At 44.0% G+C, this 19,378-nt stretch overlaps 1 protein-coding gene across 2 annotated transcripts in view; it reads left to right on the forward strand.

The window, feature by feature from the left end:
- Positions 1 to 19,378, forward strand: part of FUT8 (fucosyltransferase 8) — a 270,203-nt gene that overhangs the window by 114,835 nt on the left and 135,990 nt on the right. The window lies entirely within an intron of this gene.

Here is a 19,378-nt window from a genome sequence, read left to right on the forward strand (position 1 = left end):
TCCAGTGAAATAAAATGGGTCATTGCTTGGATACGGCGCTGCTTGTGGTCTGCAGATAACAGGCGCTTTGTTTAGTCATCTGTACATTGAGGCCTTTCATTCTATGTTCTTCCTGAGGTTGGTACCTTGCTGCCTGTTAAATGTCACTGCATACTGCGATGGACGGGTGTCTGCTTATTGCATGGTGTGTATGTGTGCCATCACACAGACTGGTGGGGGTCCGTCAGCTCAAATTCTCATTGATAGTAAGACTTCTAGTCCAGTGTTCAGTAAGTAGCTTCCAAGACGCATATCAGTGGTCACCCAACCTCCTCTTTTTTTTTAAATGGATTGTTTGTGACTCTCTTTTCTTAGGGTACGTCATGAAAATCAGATCTGTGTGGGTCCAGCAACCCCCACCGATCAGCGGGAGGTGTACAGTGCATGAGCTGGAACAGCACCGCTCTGTAAAGGGTGTAGTGGCCATTCTCAGGTTCTGCAGCCCAGCTCCCATAGAGGTGAAGTTTTTTGTTTTTTTTGCGTGTTGGGCCTTTGTCTCGGAAAGTGCAGACACATAATGGTCAGATAAAGAATGAAAAACATCATCATTTTGGCCTCTTGTCAGGTGAATGAAAATGTTAAAACGTATTCCAGATAATTTTCCTTGCATATATGTTCTATGCGATGTGCGCTTGGGCTAAGATTGGGAGGGGGCTCCAAGTACTGCCACTTACCTCCCCCCCCCCCCCCCCACCGAATAACCTGAACCAAAGACATGCACCCCTGTTATCCCAAAGTTTAAAATCGCAACCAGCAGTTGTTGAACGTGCGAAGGTTGAGTATGGGCCATTCCAAGCGATTTAGTGTCCTATAGTTTTTTGATATATAGTGCGTACGGTAAGTATTCTGCCCCGAATACCCCTTAAAATTTTTCACTCTTTGTTTCATTGCAGCCATTTGGTAAATTCAAAAAAGTTCTTTTTTTTCTCATTAATGTACACTCTGCACCCCATTTTGACTGGAAAAAACAGAAATGTAATAATTTTTGCAAATTTATTAAAAAAGAAAAACTGAAATATCACGTGGTCATAAGTGTTCAGACCCTTTGCTCAGTATAGAGTAGAAGCCCCCTTTTGAGATAGTACAGCCATGAGGCTTCTTGGGAATGATGCAACAAGTTTTTCACACCTGGATTTGGGGATCCTCTGCCATTGTTCCTTGCAGATCCTCTCCAGTTTCGTCAGGTTGGATGGTGAACGTTGGTGGACAGCCATTTTCAGGTCTCTCCAGAGATGCTCTATTTGGTTAAGGTCAGGGCTCTGGCTGGGCCAGTCAAGAATGGTCACAGAGTTGTTCTGAAGCCACTTCTTTATTATTTTAGCTGTGTGCTTAGGGTCATTGTCTTGTTGGAAGGTGAATCATCGGCCAAGTCTGAGGCCCAGAGCACGCTGGAAGAGGTTTTCATCCAGGATATCTCTGTACTTGGCCGCATTCATGTTTCCTTCAATGACAACCAGTCATCCTGTCCCTGCAGGTGAAAAACACCCCAATAGCATGATGCTGCCACTACCATGTTTCACTGTTGGGATTGTATTGGGCAGGTGATGAGCAGTGCCTGGTTTTCTCCACACATACTTCTTAGAGTTATCACCAAAAAGGTCTATCTTCATCTCATGAGACCAGAGAATCTTATTTCTCATAGTCTGGGAGTCCTTCATGTGTTTGTTAGCAAACTCTATGCGGGCTTTCATATGTCTTGCACTGAGGAGAGGCTTCCGTCGGGCCACTCTGCCATACAGGCCCGACTGGTGGAGTGATAGTTGACTTTGTGGAACTTTCTCCCATCTCCCTACTGCATCTCTGGAGCTCAGCCACAGTGATCTTGGGGTTCTTCTTTACCTCTCTCACCAAGTCTCTTCTTCCACAATTGCTCAGATTGGCTGGACGGCTAGGTCTAGGAAGACTTCTGGTTGTCCAGACTTCTTCCATTTAAGGTTTATGGAGGCCACTGTGCTCTTAGGAACCTTGAGTACTTCAGGAATTCTTTTGTAATCTTGGCCAGATCTGTGCCTTGCCACAATTCTGTCTCTGAGCTCCTTGGCCAGTTCCTTTGACCTCATGATTCTCATTTGGTCTGACATGCACTGTGAGCTGTGAGGTCTTATATAGACTGGTGTGTGCCTTTCCAAATCAAGTCCTATCAGTTGAATTAAACACAGCTGGACTCCAATGAAGGAGTAGAACCATCTCAAGGAGGATCACATGGAAATGACAGCATGTGACGTAAATATGAGTGTCTGAGCAAAGGGTCTGAATACTTATGACCATGTGATATTTCAGTTTTTCTTTTTTGTTAAATTTGCAAAAAATTCTACATTTCTGTTATTTTCTGTCAAGATGGGGTGCAGAGTGTACATTAATGTGAAAAAATGAACTTTTTTGAATTCACCAAATGGCTGCAATAAAACAGAGATTACATCAGATTACGGAAGGACACAGTGCACTGTAAAAAAAAGGATGTATTTAACATTTGTGCTTTTCTTCTTTTCATGTGAAGAAAGATGTCCTCCCAGTGGATATTCTAATCTAATACTGGAGGTGCTGAGGACAGGGCAGATAGGAGAGTGAACAGCTGCCTCTTACGCAATACCCTGGATATTTCCACTATTAGATCAAACCAGGCAAACAACAGTCTATTCTTGCCTCAGCACCTGTGGTATCTCCAGTATTAGATCAGATAGACAGGGTGGAAAGCAGTGTGAGCATCCACTTCATACTTCAGCACCCCTGGTATCTCCAGTATTAGATCAGACAGACATGGTGGACAGCAGTGTGAGCAGCCTCTTCTTACCTCAGCACTCCTGGTATCTCCAGTATTAGATCAGATAGACAGGGTGGACAGCAGTGTGATCAACCTCTTCTTACCTCAGCACCTGTGGTATCTCCAATGTTAGATCATATAGACATGGTAGACAGCAGTGTGAGTAGCCTCTTCATACCTCAGCACCCCTGGTATCTCCAGTATTAGATCAGATAGACAGGGTGGACAGCAGTGTGGCTATCCTCTTCTTACCTCAGCACCCCTGGTATCTCCAGTATTAGGTTAGATGGACAGGGTGGACAGCATCGGATCAGATAAAGGAAAGCCAGCAGTCTGAGCAGCTTCTTACCTCAGCCCCCCTGGTATCTCTAGTATCATATCAGAGAGACAGTGTGGACAGCAGTGTCAGCATCCTCTTCTTACTTCAGCACTCGTGGTATCTCCAGTATTAGATCAGATAGACAGGGTGGACAGCAGTGTGAGCAGCCTCTTCTTACTTCAGCACTCCTGGTATCTCCAGTATTAGATCAGATAAGTAGGGTGAACAGCATCGGATCAGATACAGGAAGGCCAGCAGTCTGAGCAGCTTCTTACCTCAGCCCCCCCCTCCCCTGGTATCTCTGGTATAATTTCAGATAGACAGTGTGGACAGCAGTATGAGCATCCTCTTCTTACTTCAGCACTCGTGGTATCTCCAGTATTAGATCAGATAGACAGGGTGGACAGCATCGGATCAGATACAGGAAGGCCAGCAGTCTGAGCAGCTTCTTACCTCAGCCCCTCTGGTATCTCTAATGTCATATCAGATAGACATTGTGGACAGCAGTGTGAGCATCCTCTTACTTCAGCACTCGTGGTATCTCCAGTATTAGATCAGATAGACAGGGTGGACAGCAGTGTGAGCAGCCTCTTCATACCTCAGCATTCCTGGTATCTCCAGTATTAGATCAGATAGGGTGGACAGCAGTGTGAGCATCCTCTTCTTACTTTAGCACTCCTGGTATCTCCAGTATTAGATCAGATAGACAGGGTGAACAGCATCGGATCAGATACAGGAAGGCCTGCAGTCTGAGCAGCTTCTTACCTCAGCCCCCCCTGGTATCTCTGGTATAATTTCAGATAGACAGTGTGGACAGCAGTATGAGCATCCTCTTCTTACTTCAGCACTCACGGTATCTCCAGTATTAGATCAGATAGACAGGGTGGACAGCATCGGATCAGATACAGGAAGGCCAGCAGTCTGAGCAGCTTCTTACCTCAGACCCCTGGTATCTCCAGTATCATATCAGATAGACATTGTGGACAGCAGTGTGAGCATCCTCTTCTTACTTCAGCACTCGTGGTATCTCCAGTATTAGATCAGATAGACAGGGTGGACAGCATCGGATCAGATACAGGAAGGCCAGCAGTCTGAGCAGCTTCTTACCTCAGCCCCCCTGGTATCTCTAGTATCATATCAGATAGACAGGGTGGACAGCAGTGTGAGCAGCCTCTTCTTACTTCAGCATTCCTTGTATCTCCAGTATTAGAGCAGATAGGGTGGACAGCAGTGTGAGCAGCCTCTTCTTACCTCAGCACTCCTGGTATCTCCAGTATTAGATCAGATAGAGAGGGTGAACAGCAGTGTGAGCAGCCTCTTCATACCTCAGCACCCCTGGTATCTCCAGTATTAGATCAGATAGACAGGGTGGACAGCAGTGTGAGCATCCTCTTCATACCTCAGCACCCCTGGTATCTCCAGTATTAGATCAGATAGAGAGGGTGAACAGCTGTGTGAGCAGCCTCTTCTTACCTCAGCACTCCTGGTATCTCCAGTATTAGATCAGATAGAGAGGGTGGACAGCAGTGTGAGCAGCCTCTTCATACCTCAGCACTCCTGGTATCTCCAGTATTAGATCAGATAGAGAGGGTGAACAGCTGTGTGAGCAGCCTCTTCTTACCTCAGCACTCCTGGTATCTCCAGTATTAGATCAGATAGAGATGGTGGACCGCAGTGTGAGCAGCCTCTTCTTACCTCAGCACCCCTGGTATATCGAATATTAGACTATCCATTAGGAGCACTTGATCCTATGTATGAAGTAAGGGGTGGAGACTCCTATTGCACTAAGCTGAAAGAAACCTGTTCCATTAATTTTGTAGGACAGGCTTCTATTAATCTAATAAGATGTCAGACATTTGCATGTATTTCAGTGATTACCTCCTTGGACAAAGTGGTTATGAGTTGCTGAAGATATTTGGTAATTTATAATACATTTTTATTTGGTTTTGAACCTCTTTTTTTATTGGAAGTTTTAGTTGGAGAATGTAATCCAATCCGCATCTTAATTTGGATGAACTAGATTTACTCTTCCAGGGTTATTTCCTTCTGCTGTCTTAAGTAGGGCACTGCTCCTGGCTTCATGCTTGTTGGGGGTGCTGCACTCTTAATAATTGGCAGTTCAGACCAGGGTAATTGCTGCGCTTCTGGCCTCAACCATGCTCTTTCAGATGCGGCTTACAGACCACTTTGCCTCTCGACAATGAAGGGGTGCCATGGCTGTGAAGCAGATGAGATCTAGCCAGCTTCAGAGCAGCGAATGCACGCTGTACAGCAAAGAGCTTGTAAGCGCTGCGCTCCTTGGCTAGGAAGCCAGCCACTTATGATAAATTGCAGAGGTGGTCCGTAATCATGACCACGATCAGTACCCTATAGATTAAAAATCCCTCCATTACTGAGTATTTTTAGTAAGAGGTAAATTAAGTTATTTTTAACAAATACTTTTTTTTAATTAATTTAATTTTTCCCATTTCAGAAATTGAGAAAACCACTGTCAAATTCTTATTTTTCAAGTACAAGTTGTTGTTTTTCAGTTAATTACTTGATGGAGCTGTTTTTTTTGCATACGCAGCTGCGTATGTACGCAGGGTGCCTCCGTATCTAATGATCGCACCTAATCCAGGGGCCCGAGCGCCATCGCTGTATCCACAGAAGGTTCCGATGTGTCTTGTTACCTCGGCTCCTTCTGAATGGCAGATCAATAAGACCTTCTCAGATTTCTGCCCTCGCCACCTCGCACATCAGGCTCTGCCTTCTAGGTTTACTTGACTTATTGTTTGTGTGTTAGTGAGAGACTATTATGTTACAGGTTGGTGTTTTATTTAGGACAGTTTTTAGAAAAATCTGAGTATAGCACAATCTGAGATGAAAGCTGGGAAATGGTATCGGTGCTGTCAAGCCTCCTTTCTCCTTTTCGTTTGTCTGCACAGTACCAGGCTTGGTGTAAAACAGCTGATGCTCTTAAAGGGTTCGTCCACCTATTAACACCTGTAGCGTCTGATGGCGGCACCGAATGGTGCCCCTCCTCCTTTGATGCGAAGATGATGGCTTACCGCCCTGGCCCCGGTATGGTCCTCACATGCTTCCTCCTCCTTCCCTGTGCACGCCGAACTGTGATCCGGCAGAGTATCTAGTTTGCGCTCTCCCCTGTTCTTAAAGGGACAGTGCACACATGGTAAAATGCCATGATAAAAGTGTTGGTGTGTACAGCTGTTCGTTGCCAGGTTCCCCATCCCTAGTATGTTCTAACGTTCTTCCCGTATCTTGTGTCCTGTTAGTCCAGTATAGTTTGCCCGTGTTCCTGTCACGGCTTCGGTGGCATCCTATTCCTGAATCTGCGTCTGCGGTGTCTATACTTGAACCCTGGTCCCAGTGTGTCCATCCTTCCTGGTCCTAGTGTAGCCATCTCGAGAACTGTTCCTGATATCTACTGATCTGAACTAGACCCTATCTCCTACATCCACGTCGTCCGTACAGTCTGTCAGTCTCCGGTTCCTGCCTCGGTCATGTCTCCTCGCGTTGGTGAACCCGTCCCCTGGGATCAGCAGCTGCAGTACTGGCGCCTGCCCAGGAGTGGTACCTGGCAGCTGCCGGCAGCCCCGTCTGTCTCCACCATCAGGATCTCCAGTGAACACCAGGTAGCTACGCCCCTTCCTAGGCAGTACGAACCACGTGCCCCACCTGCAGGTGTGACAACACCAGTGTATGAAGTCCTTCTCATCCCAATAGCCATGCCCCTTTTTCAGGCCATACCTCCTAAATACATCTCCCTCACCTCTTTATGCCTTTTTGAAGCGGCACAGAGATTTGCCGACTCTCTTCCAAGAGTACTGGCAATCTCCGGCAAAGTTGAGTAGCTTTGTAAATGCATTGTATTACATAGCTTAGTTGGCTGAGTTACAGCCAGCATGGTGCTCCAGAGCTGAACTCACAATTTTGCATGGCTTCAATACAGATTTCTAGAGTTCTTGTTGGCTTTATGAAAGCAAAGAACATCAAGCCTTTCAGAAACGGTTTAGCGATCTGTTATTACGTCTAGAAGTCCAGGCGATTGCCTGAAAAGTTGAGTAACTTCATAAATATATTGCATTACTTATCTTCCATTGATTGTGAGTTACAGACAGCATTTTGCTGTAGAGCTGCAATCATAATTCAACACTAAAAATTTGACCCGTGAATGCCAATTCTTTGGTTCTTTCAAGACTACCACCGATTCTTAGAATCAGAGGACTACAGTGCTTTTTCACTAAGGTTTGTTTTTATTTCCACCACACTTGCAGCCCAGTCACCTGTCCACGCTAGGAACTGCAGGGTGGACTTTATCATTATCAGCTCTGAAGCCCCTTCATTATAAGGATTAGATGAGGTCGTTAAAGGTCGGACCTATCACTTAATGAGATAAAAAATAGCCCTTTAGAAACCTATATGACAACCACCTTGTCTTCTGTGAACATTGATATTCTGCAGAATTTTGAGTGCAGCTCTGGAGTGTAATACAGGCTTTAATTTAGAAATAGCACAAGGAATACATTTTTGTGTTATAAACCTATTATAGGATGTATAAATAGGCTTGTCTTTTTGGATTAACCCCTTTTCAGTATGAATTATGGGTTATCGCCGAAGATGAGAGTATTGATTTGCAGGACTCCGGTCAGTAATCTGTGACCACAGGCTGGGAGACCTGCAGATTTCCTTGCATCCCGGCATTTCTGGCTCTTCATTTTAGTGGTTGGGCTGGCGAGATGTCATTATTGGGGTGTGACACGCACAACATCGCATTAGCCTAGCTAATCAAAATAAAAATTAAGGATGTCGGGAGATTTGGAAGGCCACAGATCTCACAAATTACTGATCTGGCCTATGGACCGGAGTCCTCCAAATCGATTCTTCCCTAGTTTTCACTATTTCTTAATAGAAAACCATTGGATGAAAAATGCATACAAGCATGGCTGAGAGCAGTAGCTCCCATGGCTTTGGCCGTACAGAACTACCGTATGTGCCCACCTAACCCCTAGTATGCAGGGACTTCTGCAAAGCAGATTTGAGAGGATTAATCTGGTTTGGTTGTAGCGTTGTCCATGTGCCAATGACAGGTGATCTACTATGGTCGGAGAGTCCACATCTGCTCTACCTAATATGGGAAAGGGATCACTAGTGAAGCTGAATTTGACCAGTAAGACATTTGACAAGAGGGAGATTTGATTTTACAACACTGTATCCCAGCCTCCACCATGGAAATGTATGTCCTCTCCACTGGGTATGCCGTAAATATTGACTCGCTGCAGACTCCATTTCTAAAACCTGCCCCTATCTCCAAATGGCGGCCCCATCCTCCACGGCTGTGAATGTGGAGGTGCCTGCCCATGTGCATCTCTATCCATTCAATGCATTAGTGATAATCATCTGTTATAGTAATCTATTTATTGTCTGAAACAATTTCTAATACAAAGATATTCTGACGATAAAAGCTGAAATATAGAAACTAATAAATAAAATAATTAAAGGAAAATATAAAAAATAAATAAATCAATTTTTCCTTTTTGGTAGAGGAAGACACATCTAAAAGAAATCAATATAAAATTCTGCATGTAACCATCTGATACCCCTGATTTAAAAGATCAAATAAAAGTACTGACGTCTAATCCTTTTCTTAATCCACCTGCAGAAATAGTATCCTGTAGAAAGCTCAGAAGGAACCTCTCGGGAGCTGCCGTCTGAGTAATAAGTTACTGACACTCATTTCAGAAACAGTTGTGTAACACAACCAGGACACAGACTGGAGACCGATCAGGACGCAGATTGTAGACCGTCCGGGGCACAGACTGTAGACCGTCCGGGGCACAGACTGTAGACCGTCCGGGGCACAGACTGTAGACCGTCCGGGGCACAGACTGTAGACCGTCCGGGGCACAGACTGTAGACCGTCCGGGGCACAGACTGTAGACCGTCCGGGGCACAGACTGTAGACCGTCCGGGGCACAGACTGTAGACCGTCCGGGGCACAGACTGTAGACCGTCCGGGGCACAGACTGTAGACCGTCCGGGGCACAGACTGTAGACCGTCCGGGGCACAGACTGTAGACCGTCCGGGGCACAGACTGTAGACCGTCCGGGGCACAGACTGTAGACCGTCCGGGCCACAGACTGTAGACCGTCCGGGCCACAGACTGTAGACCGTCCGGGCCACAGACTGTAGACCGTCCGGGCCACAGACTGTAGACCGTCCGGGCCACAGACTGTAGACCGTCCGGGCCACAGACTGTAGACCGTCCGGGCCACCGACTGTAGACCGTCCGGGGCACCGACTGTAGACCGTCCGGGGCACCGACTGTAGACCGCCCGGGGCACCGACTGTAGACCGCCCGGGGCACCGACTGTAGACCGCCCTGGGCACCGACTGTAGACCGTCCGGGGCACAGATGGGAGACTGCTGCTGTGGCTAGAAGGATGGAGTATACGAGCTAATGTATTAAAGCTAGTGGATTCCGCAAGATTACTAGACAGAGGTCCATAAGGAGAAACGTTACCCCTTAGACCCCAGTCCAGAGCCTCTCACCTAGCCAAATCAGTTCTCATGCTTCGCACTGACGAGGGCCAACAGCCCGAAACACCGTGTCTGCGAATTGAGATACTGATTTGGCTTTTATTCTAAGTCATATTGCACGGCTCGTTAAAGGGTTGATTGTGACTTGTAGGATCGCTACTTCCAACAGGTGGTGCTATAGAGTTAAGTCCTCTTTTTCTCAGAAGAGGCAATTTGCGTAGACAGAGGTCTGTAATCTGACGTTCGCCTGCTGTCTCTGCACTACCGCTCCCAGCTTCTCTTGGGTGATCACTGCAGAATTGTCACAATTTGGGGCCCACAGTTTTGTTGATTAATCTAACATCATAAATTAGGAAATTGCAATCCTGCATTTCCCTGGTGGATTTGTTTTCCTTTTTGACATCAAACCATTGTGCCCCAGAAAACCCCTGTAAAGACACAAGATGTTCTAGCTTGTAGCACCCTTTAGCCTATGGACACATTTTGGGTGCTTTTGTTTTACTTTGCAAATGTTTTAATGCAAGTTTTTTTTAACTTTTTTTGGCTTCCACATCCTCTGTGTATCATTGTACATAGCAAAATGTAGAATAATTTACCGGTGATTCAGTCAGTGAGTTTGTGTGAGGGCATAGTCTTAAACTTGTATCTATTTTCTCTTTATCCATTTTCAAAGTTAATTTATGACAATTTGAACGTTGATATAATCTTAAAGAGCCGCTGTCCCTAGCTCAAGTGACCAGTTTTTGCTCTTTTTATTCCCCCTCTCCTGAACATTCCACTATTTGTTCTTTTTTTAAATTCTGTCACACAGTTTTAGAGATATGGGTCTTTTAAATAGTTGCAGATTTTTATGGTCTTTACAAGAGGGCGTGGCTCACATCCTCTAAGGCGTGTCATGAGGCTGCTATGCATAATTACCCTGTGAGCCACACCCCCTTGAAAAGCCCATAATAAAAAGCCCTTATATCTCTAGATCCATATTGTAGATTAAAACCTGGAACATTCAGGGGATCATCTACAATAAATGAAGTGCAAAAAAACTGGACACTTTTGACTTGATGACAGGTCCTCTTTAAATCTTCTCAGAAGAGAAGAAGTAAAGGTTGCCGCTATTTCCTCATAGCAAGCTCCCTGGTAAATTCCCTGCTGACTCATTCTGCAGTATGCTATGTGTTGTCACGCATAGAGTATATAGATGCTAAACTGTCCATAATGTTTTAATGAAACCCTCTTGCAAAAAATGCTTTTTATTCAAAAATACATGACGTTAAAATAAATCTGTACTTCCAACAAACTTTTCCTAAATTAATAGTGCATGCCAATCTACAGCGATATCTGAGAATTCTGCTTCTTTCTCCACTTATGAGACACTTCTTTCTCTCTCCTCTGTCTCCTTAACTTGCCATCTGGACTGAAAAATACAGCTTTGCCTTTCTGAACTTAAAAAGAACATAACAAGTTACGCAGCCTGTTTCACTCTTTAAGTAACAAAGTGGGGAGGAGTAATGAGCATCAGAGGCTGACAAAGGTCTTTCTGAGCTTTCTGACAAGTCTCTTACCTCACCTTGGAGCTGGATTCATACCTACACTGCTGAGAACTGCTGTACAATTTCCTCCATGCTTCTATTGCTTTTGTGTCCTAACAAAAGCTTGAAGAGCAGAGATCCTTTTTTATCATAGCAGATAGCACTATTAGCTGCTGGGGGGAAACGAAGAAGATTTTATGTGACTGCTAGACCTTGGTAATGAACCTATTTCCCACCATAGAAAATACCGTGAAGAGATGAAATTGTCTTTGTATAAATCCTTGGCGGATGAGATACCTCTGTGGCATAATTACATTTAGCAATGTATCAGGCTCTCGCCCTTCTTCAGGCTGATGAACTGGAATTTACTTGTGTGTGGTAGCAAAGATTAGAGCAGCTTTGTGGGGTTATATAGTTGACTCTGGGGTCCAAGGTGTGTTCATAAAGGGGGCACTATGGTACCAAAGCACTTTATCCATGGATCCTTTCATGTAGATATTGATCCATGGTCCATCATGTTTTGGCTGGTCGCGCCCTGCTCTATGTGGAAACTATCAGTAAAGTACAGTTACTGACACTGGATCTCATTACAACTTTAGAACCGTTTCGCTCCTACATCCTCTTAGTACTTAGATACATAGTGATATTCTCACTGCAAATATACATTTCCTCCCACCAGCTCATCACTAAATTATCGAGAGAAGGGGAGTATTTCGCTCCCGTGAAAGCTCCTGTCTTTTGTAAATGAAATTGATCGTTAAAGCAGAAATAATTAATGCAGATAAGAAAAGATCCAACTTCAATTACGGTAAATATGGTAGAAAATCTGGGGGGAAGTTACTATATTTTACAAAATGGAATTTCAATGCGGCAAGAGCTATATTGTGTGGGATAGATGTATACACCGAGACAACATCACATCCCAACCAGGTGAATATGGAGGACCAATGACACCATCCTTTGACCTTCATACTAGTACGCACGTTGGTCTATTACTATCTATTTATGCAGAAGATCACTGCTACTTATTTTTGGAATTTCAACCCAATTAAACCCTCTTATTTTCAAACAGTTGACCACAACTGGTTAAATCTCATTAACTTACATCTATTATCTGCTGTGCCTACCGGTATGACTGACTGTATGTATGCACCTTACCTGTTATGGTGTTGTCTTGATTATGGGTGTATCACACCAGGAGCGCGTTGATCGCCCAGCTGCACGCACTCATGGCTTCTTTACAAGGCAGCCCCTGTGACGATATCATCTGTTTTTAATCTTCACCTTTTGGATTTGAGTTAATTCACTAATAAAGGGAAGTTTTAGCCTGTGAACCTGGATTCCTTCTTTTTGCTATTTCTGCTACGGACAAGCAAAGACTGCTTCCCGTGCTCCAGGACCATTTTCACATTGCAGTGGGCTGGCTTTTTCTTTATATGTTTATTACTATACATAGCAGGCTGCAGAATTAGTTAGTGGGAAATTAGTGTGTACAGGTTTCTAAAACCGCCATTAGGTTGCCATCAGTCCGGTGTGCTATGGGCTCACTTAAAGGGGCGTGTGCCATACGTTGCAATTACAAATGCAAAATCTGCAATAAAAGTCCGGAACACTCAACTATTGAGTCATCTCAATAACATAATATGAAACCGTACAATTAGATTTTTTATTTTTGGGGCTTTTTGTTCAGGTATGCTCACAGGTGGTGTCAGCAGGTCCATCGTCCGTTCCTGAAAGCTGCTAAATCTTTCCACCCATATGGTTTCATATGTAAGAATGTGTATTGACGCTGCCTCCGATGTGGCCTGACACTTACCACAGCCCCCTATGGATCTAAGGCAGCTGCATGAATTGCAACATGATCTTAAAGGATAAAAAAAAAAGTCTAAAAATAAATTATTTCTAGTTTCTGATGATTCTAATCATATAGCAGATGGAGATTCTCTGCCGATCTGTGTTTGTCTGGTTTCTGTATCATGTCTGCAGGAAGCTACGGTAGGTTTCATACATACCGTATATACTCGAGTATAAGCCGACCCGAGTATAAGCCGACCCCCCTAATTTTGCCACAAAAAACTGGGAAAACTTATTGACTCGAGTATAAGCCTAGGGTGGAAAATGCAACAGCTACCGGTGAATTTCAAAAATAAAAATAGATGCTCCATACTGTTCATTATGGCCCCATAGCTGTGCCATATAGTGCTCTGCACCATTATTGCCCCATAGCTGTGCCATATAGTGCTCTGCACCATTATTGCCCCATAGCTGTGCCATACAGTGCTCTGCACCATTACTGCCCCATAGCTGTGCCATATAGTGCTCTGCACCATTATTGCCCCATAGCTGTGCCATACAGTGCTCTGCACCATTACTGCCCCATAGCTGTGCCATATAGTGCTCTGCACCATTATTGCCCCATAGCTGTGCCATACAGTGCTCTGCACCATTACTGCCCCATAGCTGTGCCATATAGTGCTCTGCACCATTATTGCCCCATAGCTGTGCCATACAGTGCTCTGCACCATTACTGCCCCATAGCTGTGCCATATAGTGCTCTGCACCATTACTGCCCCATAGCTGTGCCATATAGTGCTCTGCACCATTATTGCCCCATAGCTGTGCCATACAGTGCTCTGCACCATTACTGCCCCATAGCTGTGCCATATAGTGCTCTGCACCATTATTGCCCCATAGCTGTGCCATACAGTGCTCTGCACCATTACTGCCCCATAGCTGTGCCATATAGTGCTCTGCACCATTACTGCCCCATAGCTGTGCCATACAGTGCTCTGCACCATTACTGCCCCATAGCTGTGCCATATAGTGCTCTGCACCATTACTGCCCCATAGCTGTGCCATACAGTGCTCTGCACCATTACTGCCCCATAGCTGTGCCATACAGTGCTCTGCACCATTACTGCCCCATAGCTGTGCCATATAGTGCTCTGCACCATTACTGCCCCATAGCTGTGCCATACAGTGCTCTGCACCATTGCCCCATAGCTCTGCCATATAGTGCTCTGCACCGTCCATTATTGCCCCATAGCTGTGCTGCTGCTGCTGCTGCAATAAAAATAATAAAACACATACTCACCTGTCTTGCTTGCAGCTTCTCGGCGCCATCTTCCCGGCGTCTCCCTGCACTGACTGATCAGGCAGAGGGCGGCGCGCACACTATATGCGTCATCGCGCCCTCTGCCTGCAGTCAGTGAGGAGAGACGCCGGGAAGATGGAGACAGCGCCCGGCGTGTGGAACGCGGACAGGTGAATATGACATACTTACCTGCTCCCGGCGTCCCGCTCCTTCACCCTGCCTGTGTTCGGTGCCGCAGCCTCTTCCTCTGTCAGCGGTCACCGGCACCGCTTCATTAGAGAAATGAATAGGCGGCTCCGCCCCTATGGGAGGTGGAGCAGCCTATTCATTTCTCTAATGAGCGGTCCCACGTGACCGCTCAGGGGAAGAGGCTGCGGCACCCGGAGACCGTGGGACGGGCAGGGGGAGCGCCAGGATCGCCGGGACTAGGTAAGTATGCCTCAGCGCCCTCTCCCCCTCACCCGCCGACCGTGACTCGAGTATAAGCCGAGGGGGCACTTTCAGCCCAAAAATTTGGGCTGAAAATCTCGGCTTATACTCGAGTATATACGGTAAGTGCTTGTTCATTTATGCGTGGGTAGAACTATAACTAAGGAGCCATGGGGGTCACTGTGGGGCTACCAGAAGCTTCGGAGGGCCACTTATATGTAGATATTCTAGGTTTGCTTTTCGCATTACTACAGTCAAGTTGGTTCTAAAATGTTCTGTTTTTGCAATATTCTTGTAAGCTTGTCATTAGAAATAGTGATCTGGGGCCATGGGGGTTTTCCAAGGCAGCAGAAGTGTTGTGGGGTGTCTTGGATACTCCCCATGTTAATGCAGTATCACATTGTCGCTGACCGCCGCACATTTAAGGTCAAGGACGCACTGGGAGGTTTCACCGTGACGTGGCAGTGGACTTCATACAATCTAATCAGCGTGCTCAGTTTTGGAAATTTTAGTTTAGCCGCAATGGATCAATGTAGGAGTTTTGGATGTGCAGTCCATGTCAGATTTTTTTTTTTCCCTCTACAGTTGTATCTCTTTCATAACCTGTGAAGATTCAGCTTTAAAAAGGATCAGTCACTCAAAAAAATTGCGCTAAAAGCCTTGTAAAAAAAAAATAATTCCTGCGTTCCCCTGATTCTGCCACTCTTTTCCGTTTTGTACTATGTTGTTCTATTGCCGAGATATTCATGTTTGTTTCCTCTGGAGCTCAGTATGTGATATCTTTGCTGGCAGCGAACCTGGGCGATTCTTTAGAGTCTTCTCTGGGGTGTGGGCTATCACCCTCCCTACCAGACACTGCCAATCACAGCTCAGTAGCAGTTCTAGCAGTCTCAGACGTCGGCAAGCTGTGATTGGCAGCATCTGGGAGGGAGTGATGAAAGCGCACGCTCCCAGAGAAGACTGTTGGGAACAAAAAAAGCCCAGTTACACTGCTTGTAGAGATTTCACATACTGCCCTCCAGAAAAAACAAATGGGAATATCTATGCAATGGAGCAACCCAGACCAAAAGTAGAAAGGTTGCAGAATCAGGGGACCTCAGCGATTTTTACTAAGCATTTATGGTATCTATTTTTTATTTTGACTCTTTAAACTGCAGTCTTTTTCCTTTGGCTAAATAAGGGTTAGTACATGAGAATGAGTCTAACCAAATATATCAAATGGAAACTTGAGGGCGTGATCTGGACATGGATAAAAAAATGCACAAATGTCATTTATGGGGAATTTCATTGTGCCGAATATAGAGATGATCAAAATTTTGCAGGACTTGTAGCACATGGCCGCCAGACTTGTCTTTTGACCAACCACGTCCTCTCCACTAATCCCTGGTGCGATGCAAGCCTACTAAATAGAAGTGGCTTTGGGGATCCTGGTAGTTACTGTAGGGGGTTTCACCAAGTTTTGGTCTGACGGCCACAGACTACCAATGTGACCTTTGGACGAGGATCCTCAGTATCTTTATCCAGATGGTGACCTGATCAGAAAGATTTGGAGGACTCTAGTTCAGTGATGACATTGGTAGTCTGTGGCCACCTACTGCTGCTACTATGGTGATACCATACTGTGGTTAGATAGGCCGTTTTCCATTATCATCAGTTTTCCGGTAGTTTTTTTCCCTTCTCCCTTATTATGAACATATTCCATTTGATTTTCCGTGTTTGTTGCATCGCTCTTCATAAAGGTTTTCTTTAGGGAAATCTTTTTGCTTGAGTACCTAGCCAGTTATTTTTTCTCCCCTTCTTCTTTGACCTTTAAACGGAGTATTCTCTAATTGACTGCCAATGTCCTTCATGTAGTTTTTTAATGAGCACAAAACATTAGAAAGATTATTCAGGAACAAGAAATTGGATTTATTCTTCCTCTAAAGCTGGCAACGTTAAGACGGCCAAGTTCTTCTCTGGTTCACAAAAGAGCTAAAGGATTTTCCACAAACGTCTCCTCTATGATAGGGAGTTCAAAGCTGTTTTGTCGATAGGAAGTTTTAGCTTTACGGCATTGCGTCGGGGTTTTAAGAGGAGCTGAAAAGAATTATCAAGTCACTGTAGACGACGGCAGAAGAATGTGAATAGGTTTCCTAATATATTGTATTGTTCACTAATTCTTTTTATCTCGGGGATTTCAGCTATTTATTGCTGGTTTCAGGAGGGATGCCTGAGAACATCGCCCCCATTGTCTGAGTCTGGTGTTGCAGCCTTTGCGCCACTCAACTAAATGAAATGAGTATATTGTTCATTGTCTTTCTTACCTTTCGTTCCATATTGAATAACATTAAAGTAATTTCCCATCTCGAACATGGAGGATTCACAAGATACCTGCTTCCCACCACTGGAATCTGCATCCATTTTAAAAAATGGTCCCGAATACTCAATGTCAGGAATGGGAGAGATGTTTGTGCAACCATGACTCTTTCCATTCATTTGCATGAGAGTTCTTTAAATTGTTGAGAAACCCCTGTTGAAGCTGCAATAACAGCGAAACACATAGCACTTAAATCTGCCCTGCTGTGATATTTTGTGTTGGATTCCTTATACCTCTTGCACTAAGTTTCACTGGTTTATAGGTGTTTTATTATCCAGCAAGAGGTCTTTCCAATTATTGTATTTGGATCATTATTTATAGGAATTGACCATGTACTGTAGCTTCAATAAAATCTATAGTGGCAAATGTTTTTTTCTGACATGAAACCGGTGCTGTGTTTTCTGGTTTAGGGATTTTTAAGCTTTTCAACTCAAGCATATTGTTCTTTTTTTTGTAATAGTAAAATGCGCTATATATACAGGTGCTTCTCACTAAATTAGAATATCATCAAAAAGTTAATTTATTTGAGTTCTTCAATACAAAAAGTGAAACTCATATTATACAGTATATAGTCATTACAGAGTGCTCTATTTCAAGTGTTTATTTCTGTTAATGTTGATGATTATGGCTTACAGCCATTGAAAACTCAAAACTGTTCTAGGAAAATCTGCGCTCCAGGAGGCAAATAGCTCTCAGTATGGCTAAGTAGCACTGTACAGACACATATTGGGTATTGCCACGTTCAGTAGAAATTGTGGGACACATTTTGGTGCCATTTTTACCCACTACTTGTGTGAAAAAGTAAAATCTGGGGCTAAAACTGAAATTTGGTGGTAAAAATGTAGTTATTGTTTAATCACTGCTCAATGATATAAAAATCTGTGACACACCCATGGTGTCAATATGATCACTGCACCCCTAGATGAATTCATTGAGAGGTGTAGTTTGTAAAATGGAGTCACTTATGGGGATTCTGCTGTTCTGGCACCTCATCTCTCCCAATGGGTTACGGGACCCGCAAACCATAACAGTAAAATTTGGCGCTCCTTGCCTTTTGAGCTTTGCTCTGTGCCTGAAAAATATTTCCCAACTATATGTAAGGGTATTCGCACACTCAGGAAAAGATGGACCTCAGTTTGTTGTAAAAATAAAATTCTTAGAAAACTTTAAAACTTGGGGCTAAAACAACATTTTAGTGGTAGAAATGTAATTAATTCTTTCTTCACCGCTCAGTGATATAAAACTCTGTGAGGCACATTTGGTGTCAATATGATCACTGTACCACTAGATGAATTCATTGGGGAGTGTAGTTTGTAAAATGAGTTCACATATATGGGGTTTCTGTTGTTCTGGCACCTCAGAGGCTCTGCCAATGTGACATGACACCCTCAAACCATTCCAGCAAAATCTGAACTCCAATATGGCGCATCTTCCCTTCTGAACTCTGCACTGTGCGATTTCTCATGTTACCCCTATGAAAATGCAAAATCTGGGGCCAACATAACATTTTTGTGGGGAAAATGTTATTATTTATTTATTTTTTAAAAAATCATTTTTCACGGCTCAACGTTTTAAACTTCTGTGAAGCAACTCAAGGTTCAAAGTGCTCAATACACATCTAGGTACATTCCTTGAGGTGTCTACTTTTCCCTTCACCATGACAGCACCGTACGTGAGAGAAATTGATTTTGTAAATTTTTGTTGTAAAAATGAGAAATTGCTGGTCAACTTTTAACAATTATAACTTGAGAACAAAAATCTATTTTGGTTCCAAAATTGTGCTGATGTAAAGTAGACATGTGGGAAATGTTACTTATTAAGTATTTTGTGTGACATATCTCTGATTTAAGGGCATGGAAATTCAAATTTCTAAAATTGTGAAATTGCCAAATTTTTGTGTACTTTTTCACAAATAAACGCAAGTAATATCAAAGAAATTTTACCACTATCATGAAGTACAATATGTCATGAGAAAGCTGTGTCAGAATCACCAGGATCTGGTGAAGCGTTCCGGAGTTATTACCTCATAAAGGGACAGTGGTCAGAATTGTAAAAATTGGCCTGGTCATTAACGTGCAAATCACCTTCAGGGGTAAAGGGGTTAATAAAAAAATAAAAAGTAGCATTAAATAAAAAGTCCCATATCTCTGGAACCGTATGGCGGATTTACAAAACATTGAATACTCAAGGGGGCAGCGGGAATAAAACAAGAGCAGAAACTGGCCGCTTTTGTCCTAAAGATGTCCCCATTTTATATCTAGACAACCTCTATCCATTTAACAGAAAAACTATAGTTAAATACGTTGTGGTGAT

This window comes from Ranitomeya variabilis, chromosome 1 (assembly GCF_051348905.1).
Source record: "Ranitomeya variabilis isolate aRanVar5 chromosome 1, aRanVar5.hap1, whole genome shotgun sequence".
Taxonomy (NCBI): domain Eukaryota; kingdom Metazoa; phylum Chordata; class Amphibia; order Anura; family Dendrobatidae; genus Ranitomeya; species Ranitomeya variabilis.